At 36.5% G+C, this 14,806-nt stretch overlaps 1 pseudogene across 1 annotated transcript; it reads left to right on the plus strand.

Annotated features, from left to right (window-relative positions):
- The first annotated feature begins 11,132 nt into the window (after positions 1–11,132).
- Positions 11,133–14,477, plus strand: LOC120081016 (uncharacterized; annotated as a pseudogene). The gene is made up of 5 exons (XR_016530444.1): positions 11,133–11,482; positions 11,567–11,780; positions 11,896–12,346; positions 12,573–12,607; positions 13,974–14,477. The product of XR_016530444.1 is annotated as an uncharacterized LOC120081016 (transcript).
- Positions 14,478–14,806: the final 329 nt, after the last annotated feature.

The following is a 14,806-nucleotide window of genomic DNA, read 5'->3' on the forward strand; positions in this document are numbered from 1 at the left end:
GAGGTAAAAATGTACAAGCTCCAAGGCTTCCTTGGATCTGTAACCCTTTCCAGTAAAAGGTCGTTTGGTCATCTTTCCTTCGAGGCATGATTCACACACCAACAAGGAGTTTTCTTCTAAACTCTTTAGAAGTCTACATTTCACCAACTGCTCAATCCTATTGAGGTTGATGTGACCTAACCTTAGATGCCAAAGATGGGTGTTTTCCTTAGGAGAAACCTTTAGTCTTTTAGCTGTTGTCATTGTACTGAACATTTCAGTATTGAACAAGGCTTTTATGACTAACAGCCTTAGTACATACAAGTTATTCTCCATTGAACCAAAATCAATCTCCATACCATTCTTGAAAATAAACACTTTACTCTCAGAAAAGGAGAAACCTTGTTCAATGAGACAAGAAATCGAGATTAAGTTCCTTTTGGTATAAGGAACTACAAAAACATTATCCAGTAATAGATAACGTTTCTTGTCCAAAAATAACTTCAGTCTGCCTGCAACAACAACTGAAACAACCTTACCAGTACCAATTCGAAGAGTCATCTCTCCCTGTGGCAATGTTTGCCATGAACTAAATCCTTGATAAGAGGAACTGAGATGATAAGTAGTACCCTAATCAAGGATCCAAGCAGAATCATCATTCTCTACCAAACACGTCTCCAAGACCAATAAATCATATTTACTGTCTTTAGACATCCTCCTCTTTTGGAGAGTAGTGGGATCAACATCAGAACCTAAATAAGCTCTAAGTTCCATTTCAGAGAGCATTTCTCGTCGATGAACTTTAACAGAGTTAACAACACTTGCTTTCTCTTCATGGAGTTTATCTTGGGAACTGAAACGACTGGTTTTTTCATCCATCCCTTTGTGCTCAAAAAGTAAGAACTAACGTTCAAATAATTCTTGTAACGAGTCCACGATCTAATGTGCAATGACCATGTTCTCAATCTTTTTGGCCAAAACATCAAGTATGTTAGCCAAAATATGAAGTCGGGCCAATGAATTAGCCTTCATCCATACCTCATATGCATTACGAACACTTCACGGTGCATCAAGGATCAGGACTTGAGGACATTTTTCAACCATGAAAAACTCGAGGTCGTTTACCACGAAATACGTTTTATAAGACTCTTTCCACTGTATGAAATCAGTCAAACTAGAGGCATTTAACGGAAAATCAAACATGTTGCTGAAAACAAAAACACATTGACCTATGTTAGGTTTTAAGAAAATACTCGTTGAAAAAACATACAACATCCAATATGGTTTAGCAAAACTAACATGAACCCCGTGTGACATCTAGTTTTGCAATGACGCTTCAAAGGTTTAGGACAAAAGCTTCTGAAGGGTGGTCAATTTATCCTTCCTCTGAATTGAGAAATTCTCAACCAATCATTAATACTAGAACAACTTTTGCTCTTATAACGACTAGCCATCATTGATTTGTTCAAGAAATCATTAACTTACTTAACGAATTTCCGTAAGTGTGACTCGTCATTTTAGGCCCTGGAGTTCCACCCCAAGCAGCCAATCCAAAGGGGGAAAATCCGATCGAGGCAAAAACTAAAGTGACCTATCCATTTCTGGAGTTCACCTTGATATTGACCAACTGCACAAAACCCATCCGAAGGGGGACATTCCCAGGGCACCACGAGAGAGTGCAAGAATGATCTCATAGTGCAAACCAATGAAGGAGATCGCAGGACATGTTGACACACACCCTTCACCCACTTACTATAAATACTCTTTTCGTCCACCTTGATATTAGCTCATGTAAACACCATCCGAAGGGGGATGCTTCTAGAGCACCACGAGGCCAAGCATGAATCTCACGGCGTGAACATTCAGGGAGAAACATGAGTGGAATCATCGACATATCACATATATTTCTTCCTCCCACTGTTTATTTTATAACTTAGGGTTTAGTTTACTTAGAAAAAACACGACTAAGAATTTTAACTGACTTTTTAGATTTGCCCAAGAGTAACTCTTACTTTGGATAGTTGAACAATTTTTTATCATCATCCATTAAACTCTTTAACGGAGTCTTTGATCAACTATTGCATGCTTGCAGAAAATCTATCTAATTCACCTTTCCAGGTAGGTTCCCAGGTAGGGGTGTTTCGTTTCTGTCAGCTTAAGTACCCCAGCCTAGATAGAACATGCCTTAGACAAAAGGTCCATTATAGATAGATTTAATACAATTTTAATCCTATTAAATCGATTTAAAAGATTAAACTTAGGTTTCTAATCCCATTAGAACCTTGAACTTAGGTCTATCTCAATCCAATTTTAAAACCATTTTAAAACATGAGTTTGCCTAAATCTGCATGCAACTCTTTCTTATCGATTTTAGTTCTAATTTCTATTATAACGCTTATAACAGAAACAACCAAAACCATTCACAATGCAAAGCAAACACATATAAGGCATTCATAACTTTTACAAATTAGCCTAAGTGTCATGCTCCATGCATTGTTCATTCATTGCTACTTTCATATAACTCTTATACAAATAAGCAACGAACTAAGCACACATGCTTCCATTCACCCTTATACTATAAAGCTTATAATATTAAGACGATGAATGAATATGTTTACTACATGCACAAATATAACTCTTATATTTTCATGATGCATGCATATGCTCTCTTGTAATTTCATCATGCCATATTATAACACTTATAATACATGATGCATGAATAATTGCACAACCTAAGGTGCGTTTCAAATCTATATATCGTACACTATGCCATATAAGCCACATACATCTCATGTATATTAAACAAAAGTTGATGAACCGAGATAATTTGCCTCAAATCCTCAAAAACTAAAGCTAACTATTACAAAAACAAAAAGTCTCTGGTTCAAAAAGGCGAACCGGGACTTGAACCATCCGGTCGAAGTCCGCGTCTCCACTGATCGTTTACTAACTTCCTTATGATTGCCTACATGAAAGAGTAAACACTTTACTCAATCGTTTGAACATCCTCAAGTATCTATGGAGAACGAGGGACTACATGCTCGTGTTGAAGGATATCAGACATGAGGATTTCCATGAGCAGCGGAATGATCGTTCCAAATTTCATTAGAAATTGAACATACATAATTACAGTCATGAAACGGAAACTAACATGTCATGCACAATACGAACTTACAGCATGCTCTATAGTGAGATCAAGGGATAAAGTATACATACCTTTGAAGACTCATTCTTCAGATTCCCTCGATCACGAACTCCAAGCATCCAAGACAGCAATACACGAACGCTTGAACACAACGACCACAACATAGCACGATCAAAAGCAAACACGAACTCAACTATCTCTAAGATCACAAACCCAACGAACAACCTCCAAAACCTCGAACTCAGTCGAGTTGAGTGAGGACACCACCACAATGGTTACCTTGGTATTCTTAGTGTGAGAATCCAGAAGTGTGGGCTCTGTATGGACTTGGTTAGAGGAAGAGACCGGAGGAATAACAATCGTGTAGACGATTGAGCAAGTGGGAGATGAGAAGAGTCTATCGTATAGATGAATGCTCAATCATGTAAGAGAAGGCAGCTTATCGTATAACCAATACCCTGCGATCATTTAGCTATGACAGCTAAGTGAACTATCGTATAGTAACACTCCATGATTATTTAGTCTCTTTGTAAGCTATCATTTAGTGAAACAATTCCACTTGAGAGCAATCTGTGAGTTCTTTTCGAGAATAGCAACTCTTCTAAATTTAGGAAAACATTTTTCCTTTTATTCACGGTTATCATAAAACCACCAATAACCTCACACTCAATTGGTTATTAGAGAAAAAGAGATAATTATCTAATTATTATTATTATTATAAATATATATGATAACCAACTTACCATATTATATTTATAACATATAGTTTTAATATTTCATCTCATAAAACATATAATCCATAGCTCTTTTTCTATTTTATGATACTTAATGTAAATCACATTTACATTAATCCTCCACTTGATGTATCTCATACATCACACTGATTATATCATATATAATCAAATTTTCTCTTGTCAATTTGAACATTTCAAATCAACACCAAGAACTGATTCTCAATATGAATCCATTGAGTTACCAAGGGGACCTTATGGACCTATAGCTTGAAGCTCCAACAGTATGTGAATAACTGACTAAACTCTTTAGTCACGGGATCCACCATCCGTTAACTACCGGACACTCTACTAAAGATCGACAGCTGCACTTTCCTCACTACAAATATATTTTTTGTCAATAGCAACCAATTAACAGTGCGATAACTCTTCACATATCGCTCGTAAGTATAGCTGGGCCAATTAACTGTTTTGTCCCTGTAGTTACATCTAACTTCTTAAGTAGCAGCATTAATTCTTCTAATGAACATAAATCATAGTCCTACTATGACTGAGTCCTCTATTCCAAAGAGAAGTTGTGGTCACTATGTTCAAGACCCGGAATCAGCCCTTAATGAAGCAATCTATCTACTTACCCCTATTCAAGAAAGGAGTGAATTTCATCTTGTGTAACTGAGTTCCCAGCTCCCATATCAGACAAATCCCCAAAAAAGTAGGCATGTTGTGTCAAAAATTTCGCCACTCTCACCCATACTAATCAAATGACCGCCCTCAAAGGAAGTTCCCAAAACACTCAGGATTAAGGTCATGTCACCTATGGTCGTTTAGATGAGAAGTAAGTCTCAAGTATCAACGACGTTATATAAAGAGACTAGTCATCTCATGGTCCGATCTTATACAAACTCTTTGTATAAGACACCCCTGCTCGCATGTCTCCACATGAATGGTCAGGATCAACCATCTGTAGTAGTTCACAACACTTGTAAACCTCTATAAAGTGTGCCGTATCCATAGTGTCACAAGGATCAATTATCCCTCCTTAATCCTTATACTACAGACCTATTTAGGTTATTACTTAAGGCATGATTCACCTGTATATCTCATATACATGTTTAAGTTTTCATTCAATAACCATGGAGCTTTGTTTATTGGATATGAGTAAATGCCAAATAAAATAACTCTTATTTTGTGTACAGTTTACAAACTACGAGATTCTGGGAGAATTAGGACACCAATCCCAACACGAGTATGGTTCTAAGAATTTGATCCTTATAGGATACACAGACTCTGATTTTTAGACTGATAAGGATTCTAAAAAATTCACATCAGGATCAGTGTTCACTCTTAACGAAGGAGCAGTAATCAGAAGGAGCATCAAGCAAGGGTGCATTGCTGACTCCACTATGGAGCCTGAGTACGTAATGGCTTGTGAAGCTACTAAGGAAGCTGTGTGGCTCAGGAAATTCCTAACAGATTTGGAAGTAGTTCTAGACATGTCAAAGCCCATTACCCTTTATTGTGTTAATAGTAGTGTTATGGCTAATTCCCAAGAGACTAGGAGTCATAAGAATGGGAAGCACATAGAGCATAAATATCATCTCATTCGAGAGATTGTGCATTGAGGGTATGTGATCGTCACGCAGATAGCTTCAAAGTATAGCGTTGTTGATTCATTTACATAGGCCCTCACAGCTAAGGTGTTTGAGGGTCACCTGCAGAGTATAGGTCTACGGGACAGGCCACTAGTCCAAGACAAGTGGGAGATTTTGTACTGGGTATGTTTTATGCCCTAATTTATTGCTTTGTGTACTTGTATATTAGTGTGACTTTTGTATTGTACACCCTACTAGCTTTAGGACAAGTGGGAGATTATTGGGATTGATGTTATAAATCTCGTAGGGTCTTGTAGCATGTAATTGTATTGTACAAACATTTTATTTATTTAATAAAATATGAAATGTTTTATTTGACATTTAGTAGCATTAAATCTATGAACTAATAAACTAATATCCAAGCTTATCATCTGTGGTTTAAACATGTATGTAGAGACATACAAGTGGATCATGTTTAAGTGATAACCCAAATAGTCTATAGTAGATGGATAAGGCTAGGTACCTTATTCCGGTGATACTACGAATATGACCCACTTTGTAGATGTTATAATAGTTGTAAAGTGCTACAAATTATCTGATCTTGATCATTCATGTAGAGATATGTGAGTAAGGGTATTCTATACAAAGGAATTTGTATAAGACCAGACCACAAAATGACTAGTCTCATTATATAACGCCGTTTATAATAGACACTTACATTTCACCAGTAGGACAATAGGTGACATGACCTGAATCCTAAGTGAGTTGTGAACTCCTGCCTATGGAGGTGGTCCTTTGATTTGTATCAGTGAGAGTGACCAGATCGTCGACTCAATAAGCCTACCATTTTGAGGATTCGTCTGATCGGGGAGTTGAAAACACAACTACACAATATGGAATTCATCCTTCCCCGACGTTGGGGTAAGTAGATTAGTTGCTTTCTTAAAGGGTGATTTCAGGGCTTGAACAATGTGCCACTACACCCTCTCTTGGCCAGAGAGGGTTTGGTCATAGTTGGACTATGACTTATTGTTCATTAGAGGGATCAGTGGTATTCAAGGAGTTAAATGTAATTACTGGGGTAAAATAGTAATTTTGGCCCAACTATACTTACGATCAATTTGTGAAGGGTCATCATACTGTTGACTCATTATATCCAATGGATACAAAAATATATCTGTAGTGGGAAGAGTTCAGCTATCAGTCTTTAGTGGAGTGTCTGACAGTTAATGGATGTTGAATACCTTAATTAATTATTCAAGTACTATTGGAGCTTCAATCGACAGGTCCATGAGTTCCCTTCTGTAGCTCAACAGGGATTAAATAAGAATCAATTTTGAATTGATTTGAATCGTTCAAATTAAGTGAGAGAATTAATTAATTATATGTGATTTAATTAATTTTACTTAATTATATATGATATAATTACTATAATGTATTTGATACATTATTTGAGAATAAATAAATATTTGAATATGGTTCAAATATTAATTATGTGAATTGGATTCATATAATTAAGTTTATATAAATGGGATTTATATTAAATACTATTGATGAGAGAATTAAAACTATAGGTTATATTGTAATGATACAATATTAAACCATAGGTTATATGTAATATATGATATAACATATAGTTATATATATATAATAAGTTAGTAATTTTATATATGTATATTAAATTAAAATTAATTAATAAATTAGTAATTAATTTTAATTTTATTTTTTATTTTTCAATTTTAAAGGGAGGAAAATAACTTCCTTCCCCTTAATTCTCTCTATAACTCATGATCAAGGAGAGTTGGTTTTGGGGGTGAAATTGTCTTCTTCATAGGAGATCTCGATCTCTCTGTTAGTGTGTGACACAGAAAACTTCCAAAACCTCTCTTTTTTCTCCTCTCAATCACCCTCTCTCCAAAGATCATAGAGCCCACAAACTCTTGTGATTCTCATCCCAAAAAAGAATATAGAAGGTTCCAATTGGTGGTGGCCATTTTGGATCGTTCGTGTTTTGTTAGTGACATATCCGGAGAAGGAAATTTTTGTGAAGACTGTTCGTTCTTCAAGGGTAAAGTATGAAGGAAATTCACAGCATGCTTAAGGTTGTTTGTTTCAAGGATTGGGATTGGATGAGTTAGGTATCCTAAGCCCAACCCTTGTTTGGGGCATGGATTTAGGAAGTATGGCTTCGTACTTCCTTTTTCCATGGGTTTGAATAGTGTTTACTATTCAGACCCATGGGTTATTCCCTCATTTTTTTTTTCTAATTTAATCTATGAAGTACGTCGGCCAACCTCCGGACACCAGCTTCGGTGACCATCACGGCCAACTCCGACCGCCTCCCCCCGACGATCGCTGCCTGTCAAATCCAGCTACCACTCTCTGGCGACTGCCGCGAGCCAACTCCGCGTGAATGCCGCCAGCCAACTTTGGCACCACCTCCGACGACCAACTCCGCCCGCCACCTTCGACGAACTACGATCACCACCTTTTGCGACTGTCATTGGCCAACTCTGGCTGCCACCTTGGCGACCGCCATCAGCCAACTCTGGCTGCTACCTTGGTGATCGTCGTTGGCCAACCTTCAATCGCCATTGGCCAACTTCGACCATCATTGATCAATCTCTAGCCACCTCTTCCTCCCATACTGGCAAAATTTCGACCACCAACTTCGTTAGCCACCTCCGGCGACCGCCACCAAACAACCTTGAAAAACATTAATAAAAATACTCTTGGTATATAACGAATTAGACAAATTTGTATATAAAAACAAATTTAAGAAAGAATTGCAGTACATGTATGTTTGTTTAAGAATTGCAGTACATGTATGTTTGTTTATTTTAATGAGTTTTTATCAAAAGTGTTTATTAAAAATGAATTTTTGGAAGATATTTTTTTTTTCTAAGTCATTCCATACACACCAATAGACTGCAATTGTATAATTACATTTATTTAGGTTATATGTGTAGAACTATATATGTTTGAAAATTCTAATTTAATTTAATAACATTTATTTTTGTTGATCAATTTAACTAGCTTGAAGACTTAGAATCATTTTCTAAACATAAAGATTTAAAATGTTTAAAACAACTTAGCGACCAAATAAAAACTAAAACTTAAAATTTACGATTTTTTATTCCTCAAATGTAATTTGATGAGAAAAAAAAAGTATAGTTTTTCAATCATTGAATTTAATATTAAAATACTAGTTTATTTCAATATTAAGTCAGCATATTATGGTAAAAAAAATTTGATCATTTTCAAATTAGTTAAAGTGAAAAAAGCCTTTTTATTTCAAGATCTAATAAGATTAAAATATCAAATTATTAAATAAATAGATTAAATGAAATTATTATTTTAGTCAAAATCTTTATTTCAATTTTTTTAAAAAAATATTCGTTTAAATTTTTTAGTTTATTTTAAACTTAACTATATTAAAATAATTAAGATGACAAATTTAAACTAATCTAAAATCTAATTGGTGATTAAATACAAGAAATATTTTACAAACTAAATATTTATAAATCTACACTTCATTTTGAGGCTACCTAAGCCTGTACTCTAAACACAGGCTTCTTAAACCCAGACTTTTAAAACCTACACTCAAAACACAGTTTTCTTAAACCCAGGCTACCTAAACCTCCCACCCTAATCCCCCAAGCTTAACATTTCCAGATTTAAGATTCTAGACCTGCGCGCCAAATGCCCTCTAGTGACTACTTTCTTCGACGGGGTTCTTTTCAACGATGTTTTGTTGAATGAAGTTTTATTGAATGAGGTTTTCCAGGCTGGAGTTTTTCATAATGAAACGGGTTTTTCCATAACGAGGTTTCATTGTTTAGGTATTTATTGGAGCTGTGTTATTTCTAAAAAAAGTACGAAAAGAGCATTACGAAAGAGACATTGTGTATTGGGAGAGTGAGAGCGAGAGCGAGAGCAAAAAGTAAAGAGTGAAAGAGTGGGAAAGTGAGAGTGAGAGATCATTACCAAGTGTTTAGGATTTTGAGATTGAGTTCGAACGCGAGATCGAGAGTGAGTTAGACAACAAGGGAATGACATTTAGAGCCAGAGAAAGCGATAATGAGAGAAAAATTGAAATTGTATATTGGACTGATATTCACTTGCTTGTACAACTTAATGATAAATGTTCTCTTACTTTATAGGATGATAGAAAAGTGTCTACTCATTCGATACGAAGGTGATTGAGATGAGAACCAAAGTTTGTATGTTGGAGGAGAGCTGACAGGAATCATTGTGTTTATTACATTGAAGTATGAAGAACTTAAAGCTCACAATTACAAGGTTACAAATGTCAGTTCTTCAGAGTTTGATATTATAAGGAGAGTTAAATATAAGCTTGACTATGAAGTCCCTTCATAACAATCTTGAGGGCATCGAGTGTCCTTTCTCAAATAATTGTACGTAATCTAGACTATTATAATACTCTATGTCCTCAATGTCCTCAAATACTCTACATTCAACTGTACTTTTTTGCTTATTCTTTCCCCATCATTGTAACCTCCATGTAGTACACTACGATGATCTTCATAACATCATCATCATCTTCAAACTCCAACTTCTTATATTCTTCTTCTAGTAAATTGATGTGGAATGAGTTTGAAGTTGACCGATTACCAAAGTACTTGGTTGCAAGTTCTTGTGAGGACTCCTCATTTCGAACAACTTGCGTAGGGAACTACCACAAACCAGTAATCAACAAAGTATTGTCCTTTGAAGATGTAACGACATTTTCTCTAATGGAGAAGCTTATTGAGTCGACCCTCTTGCTCTTCACTTCCCTCAACAACATATGGAGGACAAGTGGATTGTTGAATACGAATCACCCAAAAACTATTCTCTTGAACATCTCTAACTGCCATCAAGTAAACTTCTATTTCACAGTCTTGTTGGCTTTCACAATATGGGTCAAGCTTGTTACTTGCCCAGAAAATCTATCGACTTCACGTATTTTGAAACCTATTGACATCTTAAATCACTCCTACATGAAATAAACATTCAATCTATCAGTTAATAGGTTCTTTGAAAAAAAAAATCAATAAACATAACATTCTGTTTAAGTCTCGCTAGTCTCATTCTTGCTAGTAACACTCTTGCTAGTCTCGGTCTCGCAAATATCACTCTCACTTATCTCGCTTAACTTCACTAAACCATGTCCCTTAATATCTCTCACCTTATCTAGTTCTGACTATAACTCGTCTTCGACATCAATGCCATAGAATACATCCAAACCCAAAAACAAACAAGAACCATAAAGATACAATCAGTTACTAAACATTGAAACAGTCGACCGATTCCAACCCAAAACCTAAATAGACACAACATGCGACATAAAGATTGAATTTACTTACCAAAGACATTCGACTCGTCGACAGCAAATGGACGGTTTTGCAAGAAATGTTTGATGGGTTTCAAATGCAACGTGATCATTTAGATTATCGAAGATGAAATGAACAACACGAGAAAGTGGTTACATTTGAAGAAATTTCAATAAAAGTGTATGGAAGACAAGAAAAGAGCAATTTCATAATCTGATATGGTAATGATGACAACAAATGGTCATTTGATATTATTTTAAAAAAGAGAGGTCAATTGTCATTTAGTGCAAAAAAATGGTTATCCGTACAGATTTTCCCCCTTTCTACCTCCCGACGGTTTCTCTATCTCGCTTTCCTAATCGTAGGGCACCGCCGTCCCGTCGACGCCGTTCTCGGCCGGTAAGTCGCAGTTCGTTCTCTCTCTCTCGTGTTTATCTCTCTTTCTCAGCCCCTCACTCTCGATCTCTCGGCCCTCCTTCCCTCCGGCCACCCACCACCAACCACCGCCGCCGTCGTGGGTTAGGCTAAATCCGCGCGTAACATCGGTCCGAAAATCCTGTTTTCCCCCTGTTTGGGCGTTCATCTGTGTTATCCACGACCCGTTGGACCTTGAATCGGCTTACCATTCGATCTCTCAAATTTCGAGCAATTTGGAACACTGTACAGCAAGGGGTTAAATTCTCTTTTGAATTTTCATGGGTAATGACCATCTCTAAGCCCTTTTCAATTCAATTAAAATTTTTAGGTTTTGAGTGTTAAATTTTGGAATTACTCCATGGATAGTTTCAGCTTGAAAAGATTCGTTAGTTCCGGACCGTCCATTCGAGGTTGAAAGGCGGCTTCGAACCAGGAATTTCTTGATAAATATTTGAATCAACAATGGCCATCAACAACAAAGAAGAGCCGAAGACCGCGTCCCAGCCCGATCGGTGGTATAGCCTATCTCTTGGTCCTTCATTCAAGGATGAATCCTCCAACAAATTTTGCACTCTTCGATGTAAGTCATTGTTATTGATCCCAAATTTTGCACTCTGCAGGATGTGAGAATTTTTTTTTCCTTTGTTTATTTCTTCTGTCAAATCGTTTGAATTGTTTTTGCCTTGTGGTTTTAGTTGAATTTAAACCGGCGTGATCGATAAAACGAAGCCAGGATCACTGAAAAAGACCAAGGAAAATAGGGTTACTGTTGAATTTCAGAACAATCAATTTGGGAAACCCAATGTGACTTTCGTTGGTAGTAGTGAGGATTATAAGGAGAATGATGTCGTTTTGTTTTTTGAGGGCGAAACATTCCGGTTGGAGCGGCAGTACCGGGCGGTCAAGCAGCTTCGAAACCTTCGACAGCCAGGTGAATCTGCTGCCGCTGCCACTGCCATTGCCACCGCCACTACAGCTGGCGTGGCTGCCCCCGCCACTACCGCTGGCATGGCTGCCCCCGCCACCACATCCACCACTGCATCTGTCCTTCATTCTTTGACCCTGCCGGAGCCTCGATTATCTCCTCCAGTGGCTAAAGTTGCCAAACCTATGCATGTGGGTCGAGGCAGTTTTCCAACAATGCCGGTAAGAGCTCTTTATGAATTATTTCTTAATTGCATAAACTTATATGAAATAGAAAAAGCATTTGAATTTTTGGTATTTACATGCTGAAGAAATTTCATACTATCCATCTTGCTTCTGTCAGGCAAGAATCTCATTTTTATTCGAAGTGTTTTTTAATAAGATAATTTTCTATAGATTGTATAACTATGTCCTTGAGTTCTAATAAGTGCTCCATTTGCATTTACAGGTAGAGGTGGAAAGAATAGATATTGGAGAGTCAGGATATACGGGTCAATATGCTAATCTGGTTCTATTATAATTTTTCTGGATTTGTATGTGTACTTTGTCGTAATCAGTTGGCTGTTCATCTCCAAGGTTTTCGCTATTTATAAAAGATTTCAGAGCAAACACTACCTAGGATTTCGACATTGGATCCTTTACCTACTATATCCATTGTGGTTGTTTCTGCCCCCATTGGTTTCTTAATTGACAACATGCAGTTTTGTCTTTTGAATAAGAAACGAAGCGTGAGAAAAATGAAAAGAACAAGAGGCAATGCAAAAATAATGAAAGAGAAAGCTCATGATAACAGGAACCGTTGGTCACAAAAAGTTGTAAAAAACGCTTCGTTGTGAATATGAGAGGAAGAAGAATGACGAAAGACCTCTGTTACAGAAATCCAAAGAAATTTACTATGCAGTAAGTCTGCATCCGTATACGTTTCGACGATGTGAGAGTAGTTTTATGCCTTACAGGGGTGGATCTAGTGAGAGATGTTAGTATGTTGCAACTTTTTTTTCTTTTTCTCTAATACTTTGGGAACTTATCTTTTCTCAATAACAAGATGATAACTGTTCATGAAGTCAGGATGGTTGTCTGCAAGATACGTTCCTCACAGGCCTCTTGCACTATTCCTAAGAGGAGAAACATTAAAAAGAAATGCAATTAGTTGATTATTTATTTGAAGATTTTGAAGCATCTTCTAAATGAATTTTTCTTCTAGATTCTTGCTTTTGTTTAATTTTAGGGGCAATGATTTGATAGTATTGCCCAGCATATTGAACAACCTGTTTTACTCAAGATTCGAGGCCAAACAACATTTACCTTTAGTAGAATTTATTGCTTCAATGTGTTTAGCAGATGAAATCTTTTTCGCTAGATGCCATTCAATTCATTTGTAATATCACCATTCCTCCCAGAAACTAGTGCACCTTTTTCGGAAATTCAGATTGTCATGGGTTCCATTTGTCATTCTACAAGTGAGATGTTTTTTTAATAGATGTTGAACGAACTTCAGAATGGAATGAAATATAAATCTTTCAGCGGCTAAGTAGTTAGATTAGCAGCAACTTTAACCGTTATTAGAGGGTTTATTTGCGTATGGCTGTTTGATAACATTTTTCACTCATGTTCTTGTTTTCCCCCTTACATCTTTTTTTACTGAGAAACAGCAGAATCTCTCTTCAGAATGTGGTTCTTGATTAGCTAAACAGTTCATGTCTTCTTATTTTCTCTGATGTATCTTTAAGTGTTTTAGATAAGTGCCACTGTTTTGATTGTTTCATGGAAACTTGAACAAGTGAATATTCAAGTGTTGTCTGTTTCAATTATCACCTTGCTTTCCTCTTATCTAAAATATGTTTATGCTCATGGCTGGTGCAAAATCTGGCATTGCTAGTATTACGGATTACTCATCAGAACCACCAAATGTATCTGCTTCCTCTCGTGGCCTGAAGTGTGATGATGAGCATCAAGATATAAATATTGATGATATTTTTGGGTCTGTTTCATCTGATAATGGAAATAATGCCGAAGAAGAAAGAATTGAAGTTGGATTCGATATAAATATACCACATCAGAACGATACGGATGATGAGATTGCTGATGTGGATGATAGTGGTGACGAAGCTGAGAAGGGGCCTAATGCTGCAGAAGCCCTCAGAGCTCAGGTTAATGCAGAGGGTAGGGACGACCAGAGCTCGAGTTCTAGTAGTAGCAGATCGGGCAGTGGCAGCAGCAGTGGAAGTAGTAGTGGCAGCAGTGATAGTGAAGGTAGTGATGAGGATTCGGTTACCTCAATCTGATGGGAAATGAAGCTGATGAAATCTTGAGCTTTGAGAAGCCATCTTATGACGATGGCAAGTATATGCAACAACTGTACTCACCCTCGATTCTTGTGGATCATACTTGAGTTGTTTTTCTCTTTTTGACTCTTTTTTTTTTTTTTTTTTTTTTTTTTTTTTTTTTTTTTTTTTTTTTTTTTGGTGATCACAAGAGGAAGTGTAGCTCAATTATCATTCAGCTAAGCATTGTAAATTGATTTTAGTGCTATGTTAAAATTCTTCAGAATAATTTAATTGTAACATAAATGTTCAAATGTAGTGATTGTGGTTCATCATGTTTTATTCTACTGAGGCAGAGTTAAATTAAAGTTATCTTTTGATCTAAATTTAGTTCTTAGCAGTAAAGAATGATATAATT

This window comes from Benincasa hispida, chromosome 7, assembly GCF_027475165.1.
Source record: "Benincasa hispida cultivar pf3 chromosome 7, pf3_genome.v1.1, whole genome shotgun sequence".
NCBI lineage: Eukaryota > Viridiplantae > Streptophyta > Magnoliopsida > Cucurbitales > Cucurbitaceae > Benincasa > Benincasa hispida.